The sequence below is a fragment of the Dipodomys merriami genome, unplaced genomic scaffold (assembly GCF_024711535.1).
Source record: "Dipodomys merriami isolate MVZ:Mamm:240054 unplaced genomic scaffold, mDipMer1.0.p SCAF_212, whole genome shotgun sequence".
Classification (NCBI taxonomy): domain Eukaryota; kingdom Metazoa; phylum Chordata; class Mammalia; order Rodentia; family Heteromyidae; genus Dipodomys; species Dipodomys merriami.
Window position 1 is genome coordinate 1,321,405 of NW_027203516.1, and position 23,627 is coordinate 1,345,031.

Genomic DNA, 23,627 nt, shown 5'->3' on the forward strand with positions numbered 1-23,627 from the left:
AAATTTTATTTCCCATTATTTTCTATCATAGTGTTTACTTGTCCGAGTGAGTCCATTAAACTTCCCCTTTGCATTTGGTTGCCAGGAAAACTCAACATTTATGTTAATGAGGATAAACTGTAATGCAAAACTTTGTCTCCAAAAAACCAGTCCAAGAACCTGTAATCACAAATATTTAGCTATAATTTTTTTTTCCTTTTTCTTTTACCTTGCAAATCTTCTCGTGTCTAAAGTTTCCTCAAAAATAAATACTCTACCTTGAGCGCATTGGCACCCACCCCTAGGTGTCTGGACAGGGAACAGACCTAAGAAAGGAGACATCCAGTTTCAAAGGTGAATCATCTGGGGTTGAGGAACACCCGAGAACTCTTCATTTGTTTGTTTAGCTTTACTTGATAATGTAACCCAGTTCTTGAATGTCAGTAGATTAGAATAAATTTAGGGCATTAAATATTAAAAATAAAACAAAAATAAATAAATACTCCACCACTTTTTGCTTCAATCACTTCTAACCTCAAAGATATATTTGCTAACAAGATGCTTAGAAGAAACCGAAGAATACTCCACTTTTATCTTCTTTCTTAAGACTCTCCTTAGATACCATATCAAGAACAGTGAAGTTATTCTTTGCAGAATTATTTCAATAGATTATTTTTCTCATGGTCTTGCATTTGCTCAACAAGATGTATGGAGCATAGAGTTAAATCACCCATTCCTTGGATTACAGTGTCTGTTAAAAGGCAATACTTCTATGTCCTACTTCTCTGTTCTCCTCTTAGCTCTTGACTGATTTCCAATTAATCACAGCTTCTTGGCTTCAGGTCTAGTAAAGCTGAAGGACTATAAGGCCTCCCGCACTGCTATATCTTCATGGTTTCTCTTTCAAAACTCTTTTATTTGGATATGGAATTTATTTTCATGTCTTCAATTTGTTCTGCAATACACTGAGCCAAATAGACTCTAAAATCACTTTAGGTTGCAAAAACATTAAGACAATCTATATCAATAAGTTTTGGCCTCCCACCACTGCAGAAGACAATACGCTTAGCTAGGGCTTCTAAGAACGCGTTTGCTTACCTTTTCAATTTTCCCAATTCTTTTCTGATCCCAAAAGTTTTTGGCTTATGTAATAAGAGAAGTCTTCACTATCTCATGTTAATAAGGATAATATTCTTGAGCTACTTAGAAATGTGAAATCATTGGTTTGAAGTATCCAATCAGATTTTTTTCTGTGTTTCACTGCTTCATGAGGAAAGACATTGTGGAAAGTATTACAAACAGAAAAGTGTAAACCCAATACCTTCTTTCATTGTGGAGGACACTCTCTCCCTAAATAATTTGAACCAAATTATATTTTTCAGAAAATTACTGTTTGGTAATTGAAGTCAATTCACAAATTTTCATTTCTTATTTTTTTTAAAAAACATTGAGTTTAAATACCACTACAACCTTGTTTTTACCCAGTAAGAGTATTTTTCCTGGTTAAGGACAATTCTCAAGGGAACTTACATGATTTACAGCAAGGTTTGTGAGGTTTGTTGGTTTGGTGTGAAAAACAGCCATCTTCACCCACATTGCTCCCTCTCAGCTAAGTCTCTATGGATTTCTTTACATGAAAGCCTATTTTTCCAAGTAATTTTAAACTTTCTTAATAGGCTAAGTTGTGAAAAATTTGACCAATTAAAATTTACCTGTCATAAATTTTTAAACTTTTTTGAAATTCCTTTATCAGAATCGCAAATTCACCAATCCTAATTCCAACTTTACCATAAAAACAGTTAATATGTTTTTTCCTGATATGCTCTCCATGAAACTATTATTTTCCAGTGGCTGTGTTATGCATGTATATGGTCATATGAGCGGATGCTGAGCAAAATGAACTCCAAGCTATGGAAACAGACATATTTATTTACAGTTGTTGTTTCTAATGTACAATGCGATTTCTATTTCCTCTATGGTTTATCCCCTGCTGTATTTGATTTTGGTACCCTGTGTATTGTGCATACATTTACCTTAATTAGGGAAGGGAACATGAACAACAAAATGGCAAGACAAAGGACAAAGGGCAAACCAATGCAATAGCAATACTCACAAGAAAATAAATTGGAAATGTACATTACAACTTGTGAGGCGTATTGGGGTGAATTAAAACTATGAGAAAAATGAGAGAGGGGGTAACAAGTTTGAAAAGTTGTGTATTTACTAGCTTACAATTGTGCTTACCACTGCACATAACTTTGACATTATAATTAAATTTAAAAAATAAGCTGCATGAAATAAAATTTCACTGTATTGGTATAGTAAATATTATTCTTTATGTAGTAACTTTTTAAAAATCAGTACTATTTGACATCTAATTTGAATTAATTACCCATTTTTAATCAAAGGGCCATCAACTTGAATGTTATCCAACTAGGCAATATTTTCACAATATACTTGCCAATATTTTGAAAAAAGAATAAATTTAGTACTTTCTCGTACTAAAACAGAAAACACTTTAATTCTACGGAAACCCAGAACTTTTGAAAGTAAATAAGTTGTTAAGAGAACAGAATATATGTGTTCTTCAACATTCATATGAATAATAACTACTCATTTTGAAATAATGAACATTCCATACCTGAGAGATTCAAAATAGTATTTGTGTGCATGTTACGAAATTCTGCATTAGATGCATTTTCCAATGGGGTGTTACAGATAGAGAAATGAACAGAAAAATATCCACATTCTGGTATAGTATAAAACTATGAAACGTCAGTTAAAATTTGCCACGCCGACCCCAGTAGAGTCTGCTTAGCATGGGAAACCATCTATCAGACCATGATAGGGGCTTCGAGACCTATCTCTGAGTTTTGGGACTTCACCGAAGTCTACCTCAGAGAATGGGGCTTTACAGAAACCTATCTCCAAGTTTTGGGACTTCACCGAAGTCTACCTCGGAGAATAGGGCTTCTAAGAGGCCTACTCCTGGGAAAAGGCTGGCAAAGCCCCTGGAAAAGATGTGTTTCTGCCTATCTTTTCCTCATAAGAGTGCCTATTAATCTTTTACTGCTTCTACTGCTCTTTGTACTTACTCATTGTCAACGTTCCCTTATTCAAAGCTCTTTCTTAAGAGTGTTGACGACTCCAATATCTGATGAGTGTCTTAAAAATATGACTAACTCACCAGAGTTAAGTGCTACCCTGAAACCCCTCTTATGGAGGCTAGTAGACAAGTTATAAGTAAATATAAAAGTATTGGGGGTTTCACAAAGTCACTTCAGCAGAAGGAATTGTTTGTAAGAGATTTACAAAAAGTTGTAGGCGCGGCTAGAACAGAAAGAATGTATGGCAATTGCTGAGATAACTACTTAGGAGAAAGAACTTCCTCATTTACTAAGAGACTTGCTAAATCTAAGTCTCCTTGGTGCTTACTATTAAAGAAGGAACAGGAAAGATCTTAATGGGACAGTTAAGGCCTCTATAGAATAAAGTAGTGGTTAATTGGTGACAATCATCGAAACCAATTGTATTTCTTAAAAATAGAGGTAAAGCCGGAAACAAGTGCCTATCAGGCGACCAGCTGGTGACCGCCCAAGAATGAAGCCCTGCAGCAAGATTATGTAACCTTTTGCCCTTTCTTATGGAGACTTTTTGCTATAAAAGTTTGTTATCCTCTGCATTAAATCGCACTCAGCACTCAGCACTCAGCATCCACTCCTAATGTGTGTGAGTTGTCTGTTTGCCATCTCCCCGTCCTATTCCAGGTTCCTCCACTAGGTATCCTCCGTCGTCCCGACAGAACCCGGTCCGCGGCAAAAATTAATTCTTCAAGAGTAAGCAATTGTTTAACAGATTAAGCTATTATTTCTATGACCATCAATCCCAAGGTTTATGCAATAAAGTCATCCTAGACCAACAGTTTCCAACTTGTAGGGTGCACTTCAAAATTCCCTTAATTCACATCACGAATAGCTTATCTCCATAGTGAAAAAATACTACACCTTTGCTAATGTGATGCCCTCCGTGTTCTGGAAAAAGCACCACAATAAACTGGGTTGCATCATTTTTCCTCCACTGGTATTCTTGCAAATATTATTTATATTTATACTTTTTAACTATCATAGATAAACAGGATGCTAATATCAGAAGATTACATTTCAAAGCCCACCCAGGCAGGAAGGTTCCCTAGATTCTTATCTCCAATAAACTTCTCAGCAAAACCAGACACAAGTGGTACTGATGTTGAAGTGGTAGGGCATGAGCCTTGAGCATAAACAGCCTCAGAGACAGTGTCCAGGCCCAGAGTTCAACACCTAGGACAAACCAATAAAACAAAAACAAAAACAATCCCAAAACCTAGCATTTTTCTCATTGTATACAGAGACATGTCATTAAGGAAATTGCTTCCTGTGTTACATACAGGTCGAAGAAAGAAGAAGTCACACAATTATTCTCTTCATACAATGTTATACCAAAGCCTCAAATAATTGCTCTTTTTCTAAATTTATAAATTAATATCATCATTTGTTGGCAACTCTGTCTACATTATTCACATTATCATTTTATACATAAACTGTTTTTTAATATCTATTAACGGAGTTCTAATTATAACTCCCTTGAAAGTATATTCTAGGCAAATAGAATGCAAGAAACATTTGTAAATTTGTTAATTAAACCCTCTACTTAAAAAGAATTTTGTAGTATCCTATAGAATATGAAATTACAAACAAAACCAAAATATATATTTTAAATCTAAACTCTAATTTAACAAGGTCTATAAAGTCCTACATTAGACCAAGTTTGTTATATGTCTAGGCTTAAGCTTTTGCAATCCTTCATCCTTTCCTTGGAATCTAACAGAATGAAGATTACTTAATTTTTCAAATTTTGGATGGGAATCATGAGCCATTTTTGCATCTAAGAATGTTTCTAATGAAGAGAGCATTTAAAAGCACAACTGAGGATTATATATGAGTTGCATTTCAATAGGAAATTACTTCTCAAAACATAATGACAAAATTAGCCCAAACTTCCAACTGCGTATTCCTTTCTTGTTTGGTTACTTTTATTAAGACAAAATTATACTACCTGGTCCAGGGAAGGTATCACTATGTAATTCCAGTTTCTAATCTCCTGTCAGTCTGAGTGCTAGAATTCTAGGCTTGTATCACATTGACCTGCCAGAGTTTCTTGGTTTATTTAATCTAGATACAGACTAGCAATTCTGAACTTCTCCAGTGATATCATCCACTAGACTGCTCAGACTGTTCATGGACTATATTAAAAGATGTTCTAACATTTCACAGAGGATATGATCATTTTCAGATACACCTGTGGGGTCTCTGATTCATTCCTACATGGATCCGATCCCTTTCATAATGATTACTTGTCTCTCTTACTATCTCTGGTCCATATCTATGTAATATTCTTAAACTTTTTTGAAGAAACTTCACTTGAGGACTTTCTAACATTAAAAATTATCACTTGATTCTAGTCTTACTGAGGACATATTATCTATTGTGTCCTAACTTTTCTATATCTTCTGAGAATTGCTTCATTTGTGTATTTGTGTGTGCACATATAAGTGCCTCTGTGTTTATGTGTAAGTTTGTATGTATATATGCAAAAGCCTCAAGCTCTTATTCAGCCATCTTGCTCATGACTGGTATTCCATCACTTGAACCATTCTTCTAATACAGCTTTTGGCTGGTTAATTATAAATAGTGTCTCAAAGACTGTTCTGCCCAGGCTGGATGCTAACCTGAGCTGAATAGCAGAGGGACAGCGCCAAGGACCAGAGTTCAAGTGCCAAGACCACCATCAAAAAATATATATATAAGTAAAGGAAAGAAAAAAAATGTGATCTTATCCACCAGTTCATGGCTAGTATAATCCCTGCTCTCTCAAGATAGACTTTTTTTCCAGTTAATTCCATGCTCTTATATCTGAATTGCATTGTAAACAGAATTATTCTTCCATTCTACTTTCTACAAATTTGCATGATTAACAAGCATGATTTAGAAAGAGAGTGGCCTCATACTTCGTGTTCCACGTAGGATTAATGCATTCCCTATATCACTCTCATAAATCTACATACTGGACTTGGCTTTATTGTTTCAATGTTGTCTTATTTGTAGAGTCTTCTATAGTGTAATGAACCCTTAAACTTAAACACAGAACTTCTCTTTCTCCTATTATTGCTCTTGTTTCCCTTACTGTTAACTCGTGTAAACTTGGGAAATAATGTGCAGCACATACACTCCTTAAAAAATGATCTGAGAACCTTCTTCCCATTTAAAATTCGCCTTATTTACAGAGGACTTAAAAAGTTTGAACTCAATATACTCATGAATAATGTATTTATAAGCAATATAAATGGTATTTTCTCTTTACTATGTTTCTCTGAAACATGTGTTACCTCAGGTCCAAAGGTGTCCTTGGGTTATTTTGGTGAAGCTAGAAAACATTCATTATACCTCAAGCATCACCATCGATTGTTCCTGGAAGTAACTGTTACTGGATGTGGAAACTGATCCTAGGAGAAGAATGGAACACAGAGGATTGACAAAGTTCAAGTTAACTTGTGTTTTCCTTTTTACTGTATAAGAAAAGGACAAAGATGGTAACAAGGCAGTAGGGAAATACCAAAGCTCTCCCCAACCAAAAAGAGAGTTTGAGTTCCAATGCTTAATCTCCCCAAGAGACCAACAATAACAAAAAGATGAACACTCAGAGAAAAACAGGAGGTGGAAAATAACAAAAAAGAAAGAGAGGAAAAGAAGAATTTCATAACAGAGAAGAGCGAATACCCCTCCCCCAACATTCACTAGCCACACGGCAGTGTGCCAAGCCATGGCCAGCCGGCGCTGCGGGGGCTTCCCATATCCAAGAGACACAGGGGACTGCCTGCATATCACCCGCTCAGAAGCCGCCTGAGGTACCAGTTTACAGACCCGCTGATCGCCACAAATAGAGAAACCTACCAGCTGTGAGTCTCCACGATGATCCCACACCCACCCCTCACTTTCCACCCAAGCAGAGAGGCTCCATCCCGCCAAAGCCACCCAGCACCAGCAGCACATCAAAGGGAGCTGTCTGCAGATAGCACAGAAGTGACCTGAGGTACTGGTGTCAGCCCTGCCAATTGTGACGACATGGTGGGGGCCACTGGGGTCCCAGAGACACAGAGGGCTGCCTGCAGATCACTCATGCAGAAGATGCCTGAGGTACCGGTGTCAGACCTGCCGATTGTGACAACCTGGCGGGAGCTGCCAGGGTCCCAGAGACACAAGGAGCTGCATGCACATAACTCGTGCAGAAGCCGCCTGAGCATGGACACTGTGGACCAGACAGCTTCGACAGAAGCAGACACAGAAGAGAATCACACAGAGCCACCACTGCCCAGCCTAGCCCGCAACCACCCCAACTGAACTCGGATTGCAAAAGCAACTGACAACCTACACCATACAGAAAGAACTAGCTCCAGGGTGAATACCCCACAGGGGACAGTGTATCCCTCAAGGGAGACCAGAGCTTGAGGGAATCTTGAGACCCTGACCCAGACTCCCCACCCCAACACCCGGACCACAGGACCCACTGAAACTGGGAACTGCTCGAGAACTCCACCGGCCCTTGGAGCACACTCTGCTGGGCAGGCTAGAGCAAGAGCACCCCTGGAAGGGAGCTTAAACACCCAAGCCAGGAACAGTGCCGCTGGGTCCAGACAACCAACAGTAGAAGAAATGTAAACTGTGTACCCCAGGCTGCATAACCTAGGTGGTATACACAGCAGCACAGGCCTAACCAGCATGCCCCAGGTGGGGGGCCAGAACCAGGCCTGGCAATCCGGTGCCTGAACAACACAACCAATTCCTCCCAACTGAGCATAAGCCTCAGCAGAGAGATGAAAAACAGGGAACTGCACCCCGTGGGAAGCACACCTGTGACAACAAAAGACCTGGAGGCTCAGTACAAGAGAATCCAAAAACCCACCAAAACCCGACCCATAAATTCTAGGCTGGGATTGGGCAACACAGGCCACCTGCACCTGTTAGTAGGCAGGAGCTCAGGCTGGTAAGGTGGCTCAGCAGTAGAGTGATAGTCTTGGATGCATGAGACCCTGGATCTGATTCCTCAGCATTACATGAGCAGAAAGGGTCAGAAGTGGTACTGTGGTTCAAATGGTAGGGTGCCAGCCTTGAGCTGAAGAGCTGAAGGACAGCACCCAAACCTAGAGTTCAAGCCCACAACTGGCCCCCCCCAAAACCAACCAAACAAACAAACAAAAACATCAGGAGCCCATAGCCGACTCAAGCATCTGGGAGAGTGCATCCAGAGCATCTGATCTTGCCAAGAGCACCCATAGGAGCAAACATGAGCAGTCTAGGGTGCACAACCCTTCTAAAGGCGGAAATTACCAGCAATCTACAGCAGAGAGCTGAGAATCCTATATAGATCAGACCAGCAGCTGGAGGTACGCCCCCAACAGAACCCAGATCAGGCACAGACTCTCTCTACCAATACAGAATCAGCAACCAAGCAAAGACAGACACACCAAAACAAAATTGCAGATTAGTCTCCAATAATACCTGAACCCCCATGAGAAAATCACAGAGAAAAATTACAAGGTTTATCACTACCCAGGATAGCAAGCTATCCTCAATAGCCAGCAGCCACGCAGGGGAGAGCCCCAGTGGGAGCAAAGCAGGAATGGAAGACAAAAGCTACATCCAAGGGATGCTGGAGGCAATGACTCAAGAAATAAAGTGAGAAATAGACCAGAAATTGAAAGAGCACAAGGATGAGCTATCAAAAGAGATACAAGATATCAAACAGGAGATGCTTGCAAAAATAGAGTCTGCACAAACCTCAGTAAGAAGTGAGATGAATGCCAAATTAGAGGTAGTACATACCTCATTAAGAGGTGAGATCAATAGTTTGAGAACCAACATCGAATCTATAAAGGAATCCGTTTCCTCCATACAAACCACAATAGAATCCATGGTCAACAGAGTGAACGAAATGGACTGTAGAGTGTCAGATACAGAAGACAGAATACACCAACTGGACCAAAAAGTGACAGATATGGAAAAATCACTCAAATTAAGCAAAAGGGAAATTCAAGAGAAAGAAGATAATGCAAAGAAATTTTACCTTCATATAATTGGAGTGGATGAAGGTGAGGAATTTCAGAACAAGGGAAGGCAAAAGCTAATCATCAAGATAATCGGTGAAAAATTTCTCCACCTCAAAAAAGAACATCTTACCTACATAACAGAAGCATATAGAACACCCAACAAGCAAGATCCCAGGAGAAATATTTCTAGACACATTATAGTAAAAATGATAGATCTGAATAATAAGGAAACAATCTTGCATGCAGCAAAAATCAAGAAGTAGCTATACAACAATGGGAAGAAATTAGAATCATTGCAGATCTCTCCACACAAACACTGAATGCAAGAAAGGGCTGGGAAAGTACCATACGAACCCTGAGAGCCAATAACTGGCAACCCATACTGATATACCTGGCAAAGCTATCATTCACATTCAATGGAGAACTGAAAAATTTTAATAGCAAAGAAAAACTAAATGAATATATAAACGTTAAGCCAGCATTACAAAGAATACTAAGAGGTGGGACACAACCTGAAGAAAGAAACCAGGAACTGGGACCTGCACCCAGACAGACATTAATCAACTTCTAACTGAGCAAGCACAGGAGTAAAGGAAAGAAGAAAAACTCAGGAAAACAGGGAATGACAGGGACAACAATGCATCTCTTTATACTTTCTCTTAATATTAATGGGCTTAATTCACCAATCAAAAGAAAAAGAACTGCAGACTGGATCAGAATTGCCTTCAGGAGACCCACTTCTCAGCCAAACATACAAACAAATTCAGAGAAAAGGGTTGGAAAAGGATCTACCAATCAAATGCCCCCAGTGAGAAAGCAGGTGTAGCTATCCTGATATATGACAAAATAGAATTTTCATTAAAATCAGTACAAAAAGACAAGGACGGACACTCCATATTAATACCAGGAACAATCCAAGAGGATGTATTACCATCATCAACTTATATGCCCCAAATATTGGTGCACCCAGATATGTTAAACAAATACTCTCAAACTTACAGAATAAAATAGATCCCAATATGAAAATACTAGGAGAATTTAACAAACCACTCTCACCAAAGGACAGGTCTATCAACCAGAGGATTGGCAAATAAGCTACCGAATTAATTGAGGACATACTTCAAGCGGAATTAACTGACATCTACCGAGTATTTCACCCTAAAACAACACAGTACACATTCTTCTCAGCAGCTCATGGAACTTTCTCCAAAATAGAACATATCATAGTTCATGCAAGGAACTTAAGAAAATACAAAAATCCCCTGTACCCTATCAGACCACATTGGAATCAAGCTAGTTCTCAATAACAAAGCATACTGCAGAAATTTCTCTAATAAATGGATATTGAACAGCACACTCCTTATCAATGCCTGGGTAACGGAAGAGATCAGAGAAGAAATAAAATATTTCCTACAACTCAATGAAAATGAAAACACTTCGCAAAGAAACTTGTGGGACACAACAAAAGCAGTCCTGAGGGGCAAATTTATTGCCCTCAGTGCCCACATCAAGAGAATGGAGACAGACCAAGTAAATAATCTCATGTTGCATTTAAAACAGCTAGAAAAACAAGAAAAAATGGAAACTAAAGTTAATAGACGGAGCCAGATAACCAAATTAAGAGCAGAGATTAACCAATTACAAAATCAGAAAATTATAGCCAAAATTAACCAAACAAAAAGCTGGTTCTTTGAAAAAATAAAGAAAATTGATGGACCATTGGCAAGATTAATTTAAAAAAGAAGAGAGGAAACACATATTAACGGGATTAGAGATGCCACAGGAAAAAAATCACAATATGTAAACAAGATATCCAAACAATCCTAATGGACTACTTACTTTCAAAATTTATAATCTTTAATGGAAGAAAACCTGGCAGAAATGGAAGCATTTTTAGAGAAATACAAGTTGCCCAAACTGAGCAAAGAAGAAATAAACCAATTAAATAAGCCAATATCCTACAACAAGATACAGAAAGCTATCAAAAGTCTTCCAACAACAACAACAAAAAAAGCCTCCGGGTCTCTATTCAGAAAAGTTCGGCCTGAGCCAAGGAGACCTAAGGTTTCTCCTATTCCATCCGGTAATGTTTTCAGAGTGTCTGCTTTGAGTTCAAGGTCTTTGATCCATTTGGATTTGATTCTGGTGCAGGGTGATATATAAGGATCTAGCTTTAGTTTTCTACATGTAGTTAACCAATTTTGCCAGCACCATTTACTGAAGAGGCTGTCTTGCTTCCATTCTATTGTTTTAGCTTCCTTATCGAAGATTAGATGGCTATAGGTCTGTAGGTACATTTCTGGGTTTTCAATTCTATTCCATTGGTCCTGAGATCTGTTCTTATGCCAATACCAAGCTCTTTTGATTATTATAACTTTATAGAAGAGTTTGAAATTTGGTATTGATATTCCTCCAGCAGTGTTCTTTCCGTTGAGGAGCGTTTTTGCTATTCGGGGTCTTTTATTGTTCCATATGAATTTTTGGATTGCCTCTTCTATTTCCTTGAAGAATGAGGGTGGAATTTTGATAGGTATCGCGTTGAATTTGTAGATAGCCTTGGGAAGTATTGCCATTTTCATGATGTTAATCTTGCCAATCCAGGAGCATGGGAGGTTTTGCCATTTTTTAAGTTCTGTGTTGATTTCCTTTTTCAAGATTTTAAAGTTTTCATCATAGAGGTCCTTCACTTCTTTGGTTAAGTTAATTCCTAGGTATTTTATTTTTTGTGGGGCTATTACATATGGAGTTGCTTTCCTAATTTCAGCCCCACTTTTCTCATTGTTGGCATATAGAAAAGCTATTGATTTTTGGGGGTTAATTTTATAACCTGCTACTTTGCCAAAGTTTTGAATCAGCTTGAGTAATTTGGGAGTGGAGTCTATGGGATTCTTTAAATACAAGATCATGTCATCTGCAAAGAGGGAGAGTTTTATTTCTTCTTTCCCTATTTGGATCCCCTTAATGTCTGCATCTTGTCTTATTGCTGTAGCTAGGCATTCTAATACTAGATTGAAGAGAAGTGGAGAGAGTGGGCATCCTTGACTTGTTCCTGAGTTAAGAGGAAATGGCTTTAGTTTTTCACCATTGAGTATAATGCTGGCTGTAGGTTTGTCATATACAGCCTTTATTGTATTGAGGAATGTTCCATGGATTCCTAATTTTTCCAGAACCTTCATCATAAAGGGGTGTTGGATCTTGTCAAATGCTTTTTGGGATTGCATACGGTTGCAGAGCTTCTGCAGGGCAAATGACATAGCTAGCAAGATCAATAGAAAGCCCACCGATTGGGAGAAGATCTTTACTAGCCATACAACAGACAAGGGTCTCATATCTAAAATGTACTTGGAACTCAAAAAATTAAACCACCCAACAACAAATCCTCAAAGAAACAACTGCCCAATAAATAAGTGGGCGAAAGGCTTAAAGAGAAGCTTCTCTGAAGAAGAAAGAAGGATGGCCAATAGACACATGAGGAAATGTTCAACATCCCTAGCCATAAAAGAAATGGACATGAAAACAACATTGAGATATCACCTCACTCCAGTTAGAACAGCAAAAATCAAGAACTCTAACAACAACAGATGCTGGAGGGGATGTGGACAGAAAGGAACCTTACTTCATTGTTGGTGGGAATGTTAACTTGTTCAACCACTTTGGAAAGCAGTATGGAGGTTCCTCAAAAGACTTCACATAGATCTCCCCTATGATCCAGCAATCCCACTTTTGGGCATTTACCCAAATGTTTACAAAGAAGACCACACTAAAGCTACCAGCACAACTATGTTTATTGCAGCATTATTTACCATAGCTAAGATATGGAACCAACCCAGATGCCCCTCATTAGATGAATGGATCAAGAAAACGTGGTATATATACACAATGGAATTCTATGCCTCCATCAGAAAGAATGACATTTCCCCATTCGTTAGGAAATGGAAAGGTTTGGAAAAAATTATATTAAGTGAAGTAAGCCAGGCCCAAAGAAGCGTAGGTCCCATGGTTTCCCTTATTTGCAATATCTAGTATAGGTATGAGTCAAGCGGATAAGGTCAGATAATGTGATGTTAGGAAAATGAACCCTTAAATATGTATTTTAATGTTTCCGTTTCTTTCATGCATGTGTTTCTAATGCATTTATAAGATTATTTCCTTGTTGCTTTGTATGTCCCTCCCCCACAGTGTAACCCCCGCTTTCACTATATTTGATGTCAGTATAACATGTGGAGGAGATGGGGACAAATAAGTCGTTTAAGGATTCAGGTGGACCTGTTGCAACAATGAGAAGTACAAAATGTCATGTCAAAACCATCTTTACAATGTCGGTGTGGGGGGGGGAGGTGGGTATAATTGGGTGGGGGGAGGGGGAGGCTGGGAAGGGAAGTGAAGGGTAAACAAAGGAGGAGGCTGCAATGCTTGGTAAGAAATATATGCATTATCCTGCCCATGTAATTGTAGCCCCTCTGTACAGTATGTTCTAAAATAAAATAAAATAATATTAAAAAATAAAAATAAAAACCCAGGACCAGATGGACTCAGCAGAATTCTATAAGACCTTTAAAGAAGAACTAATAGCCATATTCCTCAAGCTCTTCAGAGAAACAGAGAAGGAGGGAGCTGTCCCAAACTCATCCCCAAACCAGGCAAAGACCCAACCAAAAAGGAGAATTACAGGCCAATTTCCTTGATGAACACTGACACAAAGATTCTTAACAAGATTCTAGATAACAGAATCCAGAAACACATAAAAAATCATACACTATGACCAGGTAGGCCTCATCCCAGAGATGGAGGGATGGTTAAAAATACGTGTCAATAAATGTAATCCAACACATCAACAGAGCCACATGATTATCGCCACAGATGTAGAAAAGGTCTTTGATAAAATTCAACATTCATTCATGCTAAAAGCTCTGGAGAAAATAGTAATAGAAGAAACATTTCTTAAAACAATAAAAGCCATTTATGACAGACCAATAACCAATATTATACTGAATGGGGAAAAGCTACAATCAATTCTTCTAAAATCAGGAACAATGCAAGAATGCCCACTGTCTCTACTCCTCTTCAATATAGTCCTGGAACTCTTAGCCAGGGCAATAAGGCAAGAAAAAGACATTAAAGGTATCCGCATAGGGAAAGAAGAAGTTAAACTATCGCTTTTTTCAGACGACATGATACTATACCTTCAGGATCCCAAAAATTCCATCCCCAAACTCTTTAAATCATAAATCACTTCGGCAAAGTAGCAGGATAAAAAATAAACCCACAATAATCAGTTGCCTTCCTGTACACTGACAATGTAAAGAAGAGAGGGAAATAAAGGGAGCAATCACATTCACAATGACCGCCGAAAAAATAAAATATTTAGGAATTAACCTAACCAAAGATGTAAAAGAACTATTTAATGAAAACTATAAAAAGTAAAAGAACAAAATTGCAGAAGACTCTAGGAAATGGAAAGACCTCCCATGCTCTTTGATAGGCCGACAATATAGTGAAAATGGCAATACTGCCCAAATTAATATACAAATTCAATGCAATTCCTATTAAAATCCCAATGATGTACATCTCTGAAATACAGAAAACAGTCCAAAAATTCATATGGAACCACAAAACACCTAGAGTAGCCAAAACAATTCTAGGGAATAAAGACAACATGGGAGGGATGTCCATGCCTTCCTTCAAACTCTACTATAGAGCCATAATAACAAAGACAGCATGGTACTGGCACAAAAACAAACCTGAAGACCAATAGAATGGAATAGAAGATCCAGAAATAAATTCACATGCCTACAGTCAGCTGACATTTGACAAAGGAACCAAAGACATACAATGGAAGAAACACAGCCTCTTCAACCATTGGTGCTGGGAGAACTGGGTGGACACATGCAGAAAGCTAAAAGTGGACCCCAGATGATTACCATGCACCAACATCAACTCAAAATGTATTAAAGACCTTAACATTAATCTTGAATCTCTAAAACCACTGCAGGACAGAGTAGGATAGACACTTGAACTAATAGGCACAGGAAGGACTTTCCTGAACAGAGTCCCAGGGACACAACAAATTGGAGAGAGACTCGACAAATGGGACTACCTTAAAATAAAAAGCTTCTGCACAGCTAAATTTATCACAACCAAGCTAGAAAGACAACCAATTAATTGGGAAAAAATATTTACCAGCAATATATCAGACAAGGGGTTAACATCCAGTATATACAGGGAACTCAAGAAACTAATCCCTCCCAAGCCTAACAAACCAATTACTAAATGGGCAAGGGAACTAAAGAGAGACTTTTCAGATCAAGAAATAAAAATTGCAAAGAAACACATGACGAAATGTTCATCATCCCTGGTGGTGAAGGAAATGCAAATAAAGACAACCCTGAGATACCACCTTACCCCAGTCAGAATGTCTCACATCCACAAATCAGCGAACAACAAATGATGTAGGGGATGTGGAGGAAGAGGAACCCTACTACACTGCTCTTGGGAATGTACAGTTATACCACCACTTTGGAAAGCAGGCTGGAGGGTACTTAGAAAACTAAAATTGGACCTCCCTTATGACCTAGTCATACCACTTCTAGGCATCTACCCTGAACAACAGGAACCAATATACAAGGACACATGCACCTCCATGTTCATTGCAGCACTCTTCTCAATAGCTAGGATATAGAAACCACCCAGATGCCCCACCACAGATGAATGGATCCAAAAATTGTGGTATCTATAAACAATGGAATATTATGCAGCCATTAGAAAATGACAAAATAATGGCATTTGCAGGGAAATGGATGGAGCTAGAAGGAATCATGTTGAGCGAGGTAAGCCAAGAGCAAAGACAAACGATATATGGTCTCCCTGATAAGTGGATGCTAAATCCAAAATGTTTGGTGATATTACAAAATTAACAAGACTTAAGAAACAAGGAACTCCCACTCATCTGGTCGAACCACTACTAAAAGTCCCGATGCTGCTGATCACATGTATGGTGGATAGTGTACACTGTTTTATGTTATAGATTGTAATAGACAATTTGCTCCAGGAAAGTTAGAATGAACTTGTGACTTTATATGAGCATTAATATTCCACAATTCTGTGAAATTTAGGAAATTATGTAATCACTTAACCACAATTTAAAAAAAAAGAACTTCAGGGAAGGTAGGGAGTGAAGGGATGGTAGGGGGAAAACAATGGAAGGGGTAACAATACTCAATAGGAAGTGTACTCATTACCTTGCTCTTGTAACTGTAACCATCTGTATAGTGTCTTTACAATAAAAAAAAAAATTAAAAAAAGAAAAGAATCTGAAGGCTTGAAGAAAACTCTGTCCCTGACTTTTTCGAGTGTGTTTTTACTCATACATAAGTTTTCTGTAAATTTCTAGTTGAGCGTACTACAGAAAGAAATAATTTCCTGGGAAGTTCCGGGAAGATGGTGGAGTAGAAGCTGAAGGCTAAACAAGCTCTCACATAGAACACAGATTTAGAGTTCCAGTGAACAGTCCTAAGCCAGAGAATCACACCAAGTGTTCCATCACAGGAAAAAGTGTTAGACCAGAGAGGAAAAATCCAGGCAAGGAGACAGATCGGAGCACTTGCCAGGAGATGCCACTGCTGCAGGAGCTGTGGCAGCGGCGGCCATACCCACCATACCTATAACAGAGAAAGTCCAGTACGAAGGAGCCAGACATGGTGGGCAAGCAGATTCTACTCAACACCAGCAAGAACTGACAAGGAACAGACATCTTCATCCTGTAATTCACGGACCAGAGACGACCCAGGAACCAAGACGCTGTGTGAGTAGAGGCCTAACATCCTCACTCCTTCTCGGGGAGCAGAGGAGGGAAGGCCACACCCCCCAGTACCGGAGATCTCCATTTTCGATACTGAAAAAGCTCGGCGTAGCTGCTAGCTCAAACTCAGGCATTGGATGAAAACTAGAGACTAAAGTGACCTGACAGACTCGGCTCCACCCAGGGAAAAGTCACCCAGCTCAGGCGCCAGCCTCAGGAATGGCTTTCTTTGCTGGATAATCAGAGCCAGAGGCTGCCCCTCCCTTTAGCAGCCTTGACAATCAATTGAAATTTATTAAACATAAACCCTCAGAGTGGCTCCTGTCTGGGCTCTGTGAGTTTCTCACAAACTAACCCCCGGGAAAAGCTACTGTTTGCTGAAAGGCCTCAACTCTACCCAGAACCTAGCCTCATCACAGCATCTCCAAACTTCAGGAAAAAGCCATCTCCCTCTTTTGTGAAACTCAAAGTAGATCTCCCTCTCATTGAACTAGCCTGGGAAGAGGATCACAAAAACCTGGGTTAAGGTGAGCATTTATCTGCCGGTTCAAAAAAACAGACTTAATGAACCAACGAAGCCACAGGAAATTCAAACACCACAAGGAGACCAAAGAATGCAACAAGAGGCTGGTTATGAACAAAAGGGAGATACAGGATTTTTCCCACCTCTCCCCCCCAAAAAAAAAAAATTCAGTATTTTTGCACCTTTTATAATTTTTTTTTCCTCCTTCATAGTAAAGCTCACACCAATGCTCCTCCAACTCTTCAATGAAATTCAAAGAGAAAATTCATTACAGAACACATTTTATGAAGCCATCATAACCTTCATCACCAAACCAGACAGGGACTCATAAAAGAAAGAAAACTATGAACCCATTTCCTTGATGAACATTGATGCAAAACTTCTCAACACAATTTTGGACAATCAACTTCAACAATTCATTCAAAAAATCATACACCACGATCAAACAGGATTCATTTCAGGGATGCAAAGCTGGTTCAATATACGAAAATCAATTAATATTATTCATCACATCAACAGGAGCAAGAATAAGAACCACATGGTTATCTAAATAGATGCAGAAAAGCATTCGACAAGATCCAACAACCATTTATGATGAAGGTTTTGGAAAAATTAGGAATCCATGGAACAATTCTCAATACAGTAAAGGCTGTATATGACAAACCTACAGCCAGCATTATACTTAAAGGTGAAAAACTAAAGCCATTTCCTCTTAACTCAGGAACAAGACAAGGATGTCCACTCTCTCCACTTCTCCTCAATCTAGTATTGCAATGCCTAGCTACAGCAATAAGACAAGATGCAGACATTAAGGGGATCCAAATAGGGAAAGAAGAAATAAAACTCTCCCTCTTTGCAGATGGCATGATCTTGTAGCTAAAGAATCCCATAGACTTCACTCCCAATTTACTCAAGCTGATTGAAAACTTTGGCAAAGTAACAAGGTATAAAATTAATGCCCGCAAATCAATGGCTATTCTGTATGCCAACAATTAGAAATGTGTGGCTGAAATTAGGAAAGCAACTCCAATTGTAATAGCCCCACAAAAAATAACATACCTAGGAATTAACATAACCAAAGAAGTGAAGGACCACTATGATGAAAACTTTAAAACCTTGAAAAAGGAAATCAAAACAGAACATAGAAAATGGCAAAACCTCCCATGCTCCTAGATGGAAAGATTAACATCGTGAAAATGGCAATACTTTCCAAGGCTATTTACAAATTCAATGCCATACCTATCAAAATTCCAATGTCATTCTTCAAGTAAATAGAAGAGGCAATCCAAAAATTCATATGGAACAATAAAAGACCCCGAATAGCAAAAATGCTCCTCAATGGTAAGAACGCTGCTGGAAGAACATCAATACCAAATTTCAAACTCTACTATAAAGCCATAGTAATCAAAACAGCTTGGTACTGGCACAAGAACAGACCTCAGAACCAATGGAATAGAATTGAAAACCCAGAAGTGAACCTACAGACCTATAGCCATCTAATCTTCGATAAGGGAGCTAAAAAAGAGAATGGAAGAAAGACAGCCTCTTCACTAAATGGTGCTGGCAAAATTGGTTAACTACTTCTAGAAAACTACAGAAAGATCCTTATATATCACCCTGCACCAGAATCAACTACAAATGGATCAAAGACCTCGGAGTCAAAGCAGACACTCTGAAAACATTACAGGATGGAATAGGAGAAACCCTAAGTCTCCTTGGCTCAGGCTGAAATTTTCTTAATAGAAAGACAATGAATCAAAGAAAGGTTGGACAAATGGGATTTCATGAAGTTGCAGAACTTCTGCATGGCAAAGGACATAGCTAGCAAGATCAATAGGAAGCACACAGATTGGGAGAAGATATTCACTAGCCATAAAATGGACAAGGGTCTCCTTCTAAAATATACTTGGAACTCAAAAAATTAAATCTGCCAACAACAAATCCTCAAAGAAACAACTGCCTTATAAAAAAGTGGGCCAAAAGTTTAAAGAGAAACTTCTCTGAAGAAGATAGAAGGATGGCCAATAGACACATGAAGAAATGCTCAACCTCCCTACACATAAAAGAAATGCAAATCAAATAATATTGAAATACCACCTCACCCCATTTAGAATGGCAAAAATCAAGAACTCTAATAACAACAGATGCTGGAGGGGATGTGAACAGAAGGGAACCTTACTTCATTGTTGATGGTAGTGTAAACTTGTTCAACCACTTTGGAAAGCAATATGGAGGTTCCTCAAAGGACTTCACATAGAGCTCTCCTATCACCCATCAATCCCACTTTTGGGCATTTACCCAAATATTTACAAACAAGACCACACTAAATCTACCAGCACAACTTTGTTTATTGCAGCATTATTTACCATAGCTAAGATATGGAACCAAACCAGATGCCCCTCAGTAGATGAATGGATCAAGAAACTATGGTATATATACACAGTGGAATTCTATGCCTCCATCAGAAAGAATGACATTGCCCCATTTGGTAGGAAATGGAAAGTCTTGGAAAAATTTATATTAAGTGAAGTAAGCCAAGCCAAAGAAACATAGGTCCCATGGTTTCCCTTATTTGCAATATCTAGTATATGTATGAGTCAAGCAGAAAAGGTCAGATAATGTGATGTTAGGAAAATGAACCCTTAGCTATGTATTTAAAAGTTTTTTTTTCTTTAAAGCATTTGTTTCTAACGCATTTATATGATAATTATTTGTTGATTTGTATGTCCTTCCCTCACAATATAACCCCTACTTTCACTATATTTGATGTCGGTATACTTTGTGGAGGAGAAAGTGAAAAACAAGTCGTTTAAGTATACAAGTGGTCCCGTTGCAACAATGAACAGTACAAGTAGTCATGTCAAAAACGAACTTTACAACTTTGGTGGGGTGGGAAGGATAGGGTGGGCGAGGGCAGGCTGGGAAGGGATGTGAAGGCTAAAGAAAGGAAGAGAGTGCAATGCTTGATAAGAAATATACCCATTATCTTGCCCATGTAATTGTAACCCCACTGTACAATATGTTCCCCCCCCAATTTTTTTTCTAAAACTTTTTTTAATATTTAATTTTTAGCTTTTTTCAAAAAAATGTTTTCTAGTAAGTTTTTTTCTCTTATAATTTTTATTTTCGGTGTATGCGTGTGTGTGCGTTTTTCTCTCTTTCTATTTTTTCTTTTTTTAATTACTTTTTGGTTTTTTTTAGCTCTACTGAACTTCTGATCTTTTTTCTTTCTTTCTTATCCTTTTCACATTTTCTTCTGTTTCGTTCTTCTTTATGTGACTTTATTGTTGTTCTGCACATCCTAAGGCAAACCTGTAGTCGATTATTAGACCTTATCCTACGTTGTTTTGTACACACTTAATCCACAAATTTATTACTCAATTCAAAACCTCTTAGACTTAAATTCCTTAATAGCAGTACTACCTCTTTATACCTATATAATATTTTAAGTAATTTTATTTTAAAAATTTTCACATCTCCTTTATTTCCCTCCTCTCTCTCATATTCATGTTTTTCTCTAAATAGATTGTTTTCATTTCTGCATAATATTTTTAATTTTTACTTTTCTATTTTTTCTGGTCTCTTTTTTTTCATTTCTCTTTCTCCTTCTTTTACTCTCTCTCTACTTTCATCCTATCCAACCTATTTCCTGCTTTGAGATTAGGACTTACGTTAACTCTCCCTGTGCCTTCACACATCACTCTATTCCTATTTTTTACCCACATCTCTCCCTAACCCTAATAATTTCTAGCTTACCAAATTCTTCTTTGCGATTCGTAGCCCATTAATATATAGTTGTTTGATGTTGAATAGATGTATCTGTTGAACTAGATTGTATCTGCAGAGTATTGACTGTGCAAATAAAGACTTTGGTTGATGCTTGCCTTAAATTAGTGTTCTAGCACACAAATGGTGTTATTTTCATCCCAAATGGGCAGAGTAAGCCGGAAAACCACAAGAAAAATGGCAAGTCCCGGTATCTCCACTGCCACTCATGATAATCAGGGACAGAACAGATAATGAAAAATCCAGAGGAGAGTTCCCAAATAGTTCTACAAACACTGCTGGAAAACATAATAAAGGAAAAGATTGAAAACATACAAAGGACTCTGTATGAATGTGATAGGGAGAGACAGGAGGCAAACAAAAGGTCAATGGAGGCAAACAAAAGGTCAATGCAAGAAAAGATTGAAAACCCACAAAGGACTCTGTATGAGCCTGATAGGGAGAGAGAGGAGGCAATCCAAACGCTTATACAGGAAAATCATGAGCGTGAGGGAGCTACTAAAAAACTGATACAAGTTTTGCATGAGCAGCTTGAGAATACTCAAAGACAAAGGCAAGAATGGCGTGAGCAGGATGAGAACACTCAAAGAAAATTACAGCACTGGCAAGAACATGAGGAAGCCAAGCCAAGAGTAATACAGGAATTGAGAGGGCAGGATGAAAATACACGAAGATCACTAAAAGCGTTCATGGGATCCATTAACAAAGAGCTGAAAGAAGTCAGGGAGACCAAAAAGGGAATGCTGAAAGGAATCCAACAGAATGAATGGCAGTCCTAGGAAACCATAATCAATCAACTAAGTGATTTGAGAATAAAAACTGAACACCAAATTAAGGAAGTAAAGAAATTCATTCAAGATCTAAAAGAAAGTTTCAACAAAGAATTTGAAGCCATCAAATCTGACCAATTAGAAGGAAAAGAAATAAAAAACAAAGTAGAAAGTCGTGACAGCAGGTTAAACTATGCAGAAGATCGAATCTCGGGGATTGAAGACAGCCTAGATATTATAGAGAAAGAACATACAACAATCCAAGACAAGTCCAAGAAATATGATAGATCTATCCAACACTTGGAAGACACCATCAGAAGGCCTAAACTAAGGATAATGGGTGTAGAGGAGCACCTAGAAACAGAAGTTAATGGTCTAGGAAATTTGTTAACAGGATCCTAGCAGAGCACTTCCCAAACATGCAAAAAAATAGGGCTCTTCAGATACAAGAAGCTTTTAGAATTCCAAATAGACCAGACCAGAATAGGACATCCCACTGTCACATTATAATCCATACAGGATCAACTCAGACCCAGGAAAAGATGCTTAAAGATGTCAAGGAGAAAAGATTAATCACCCATAAAGGGAAACCAATTAGAATAAACTTAGATTTCTCAACAGAGACAATCAAAGCAAGAAGAAAAGTCAAGCAGAAAAGGTCAGATAATATGATGTTAGGAAAATGAACCGTAAGATATTTATATAAATGTTTTTTTTCTTTCATGCATTTGTTTCTAAGGTATTTATAAGATTATTTCATTGTTGTTTGTATGTCCTTCCCCTACAGTATAAATCCTGCTTTCACTGTATTTGATGTTGGTATAATTTGTGGAGGGGAAAGGGAAAAAATCGTTTAAATAAGGATAAATGTGGACCCATTTCAACAACGAGAAATACAAGTTGTCATGTCGAAAGCGAACTCTACAACTTTGGTTCGAGGATGGGGGAGGATTAGGTAGGGGGTGGCGGAGGCTGGGAAGTGATGGGAAGGGGAATCAAAGGAGGAGGCTACAATGTTTGATAAGAAATGTAGTCATTATCTTGCCCATGTAATTTTAACCCCTCTGTACAATATTTGCACAATAAAAAATAAATTTAAAAAAAGAAATAATGAGCCATTTGAAGGCTAGCATAGAACAAAAGGAAATAACGTTGTTTTAAACATGTTTCACTCCAGGGACTGGGAAGGTGGCTCAGTGGTCGAGCGATTGCCTTGCATGCATGAGGCCTGGGTTCGGTTCCTCAGCACCACATAAGCAAAAATAAGCCAGAAGTGGTTCTGTGGCTCTATTGTTAGAGGGCTAGCCTTGAGTTGAAGAGGTGAGGGAGAGTGCCCAGGCCCAGAATTCAGGCCCATGACTGAACCTCCCCCCCAAAATAAAAGCTCTACTTCACAGAAACAAATACATGGAGGTTTTAAAGACTTATCGATGTATATTTCACCCCTGAGATGATTTTCTTGTTTCAGGAGTCATTTATCAATTCCTTTAATTCAGTCCTGAGTTCTCCAAAACAAGAAGGATTCCAAAGAAGCATCTAGTGAGTATGATCAGGAAAAGGAGCCTCTTCTCAGATCACTACTCCTTTAAGGAGGGTTTCAATGAAATATCTGCGTTTTTTTTGTTTGCTTGT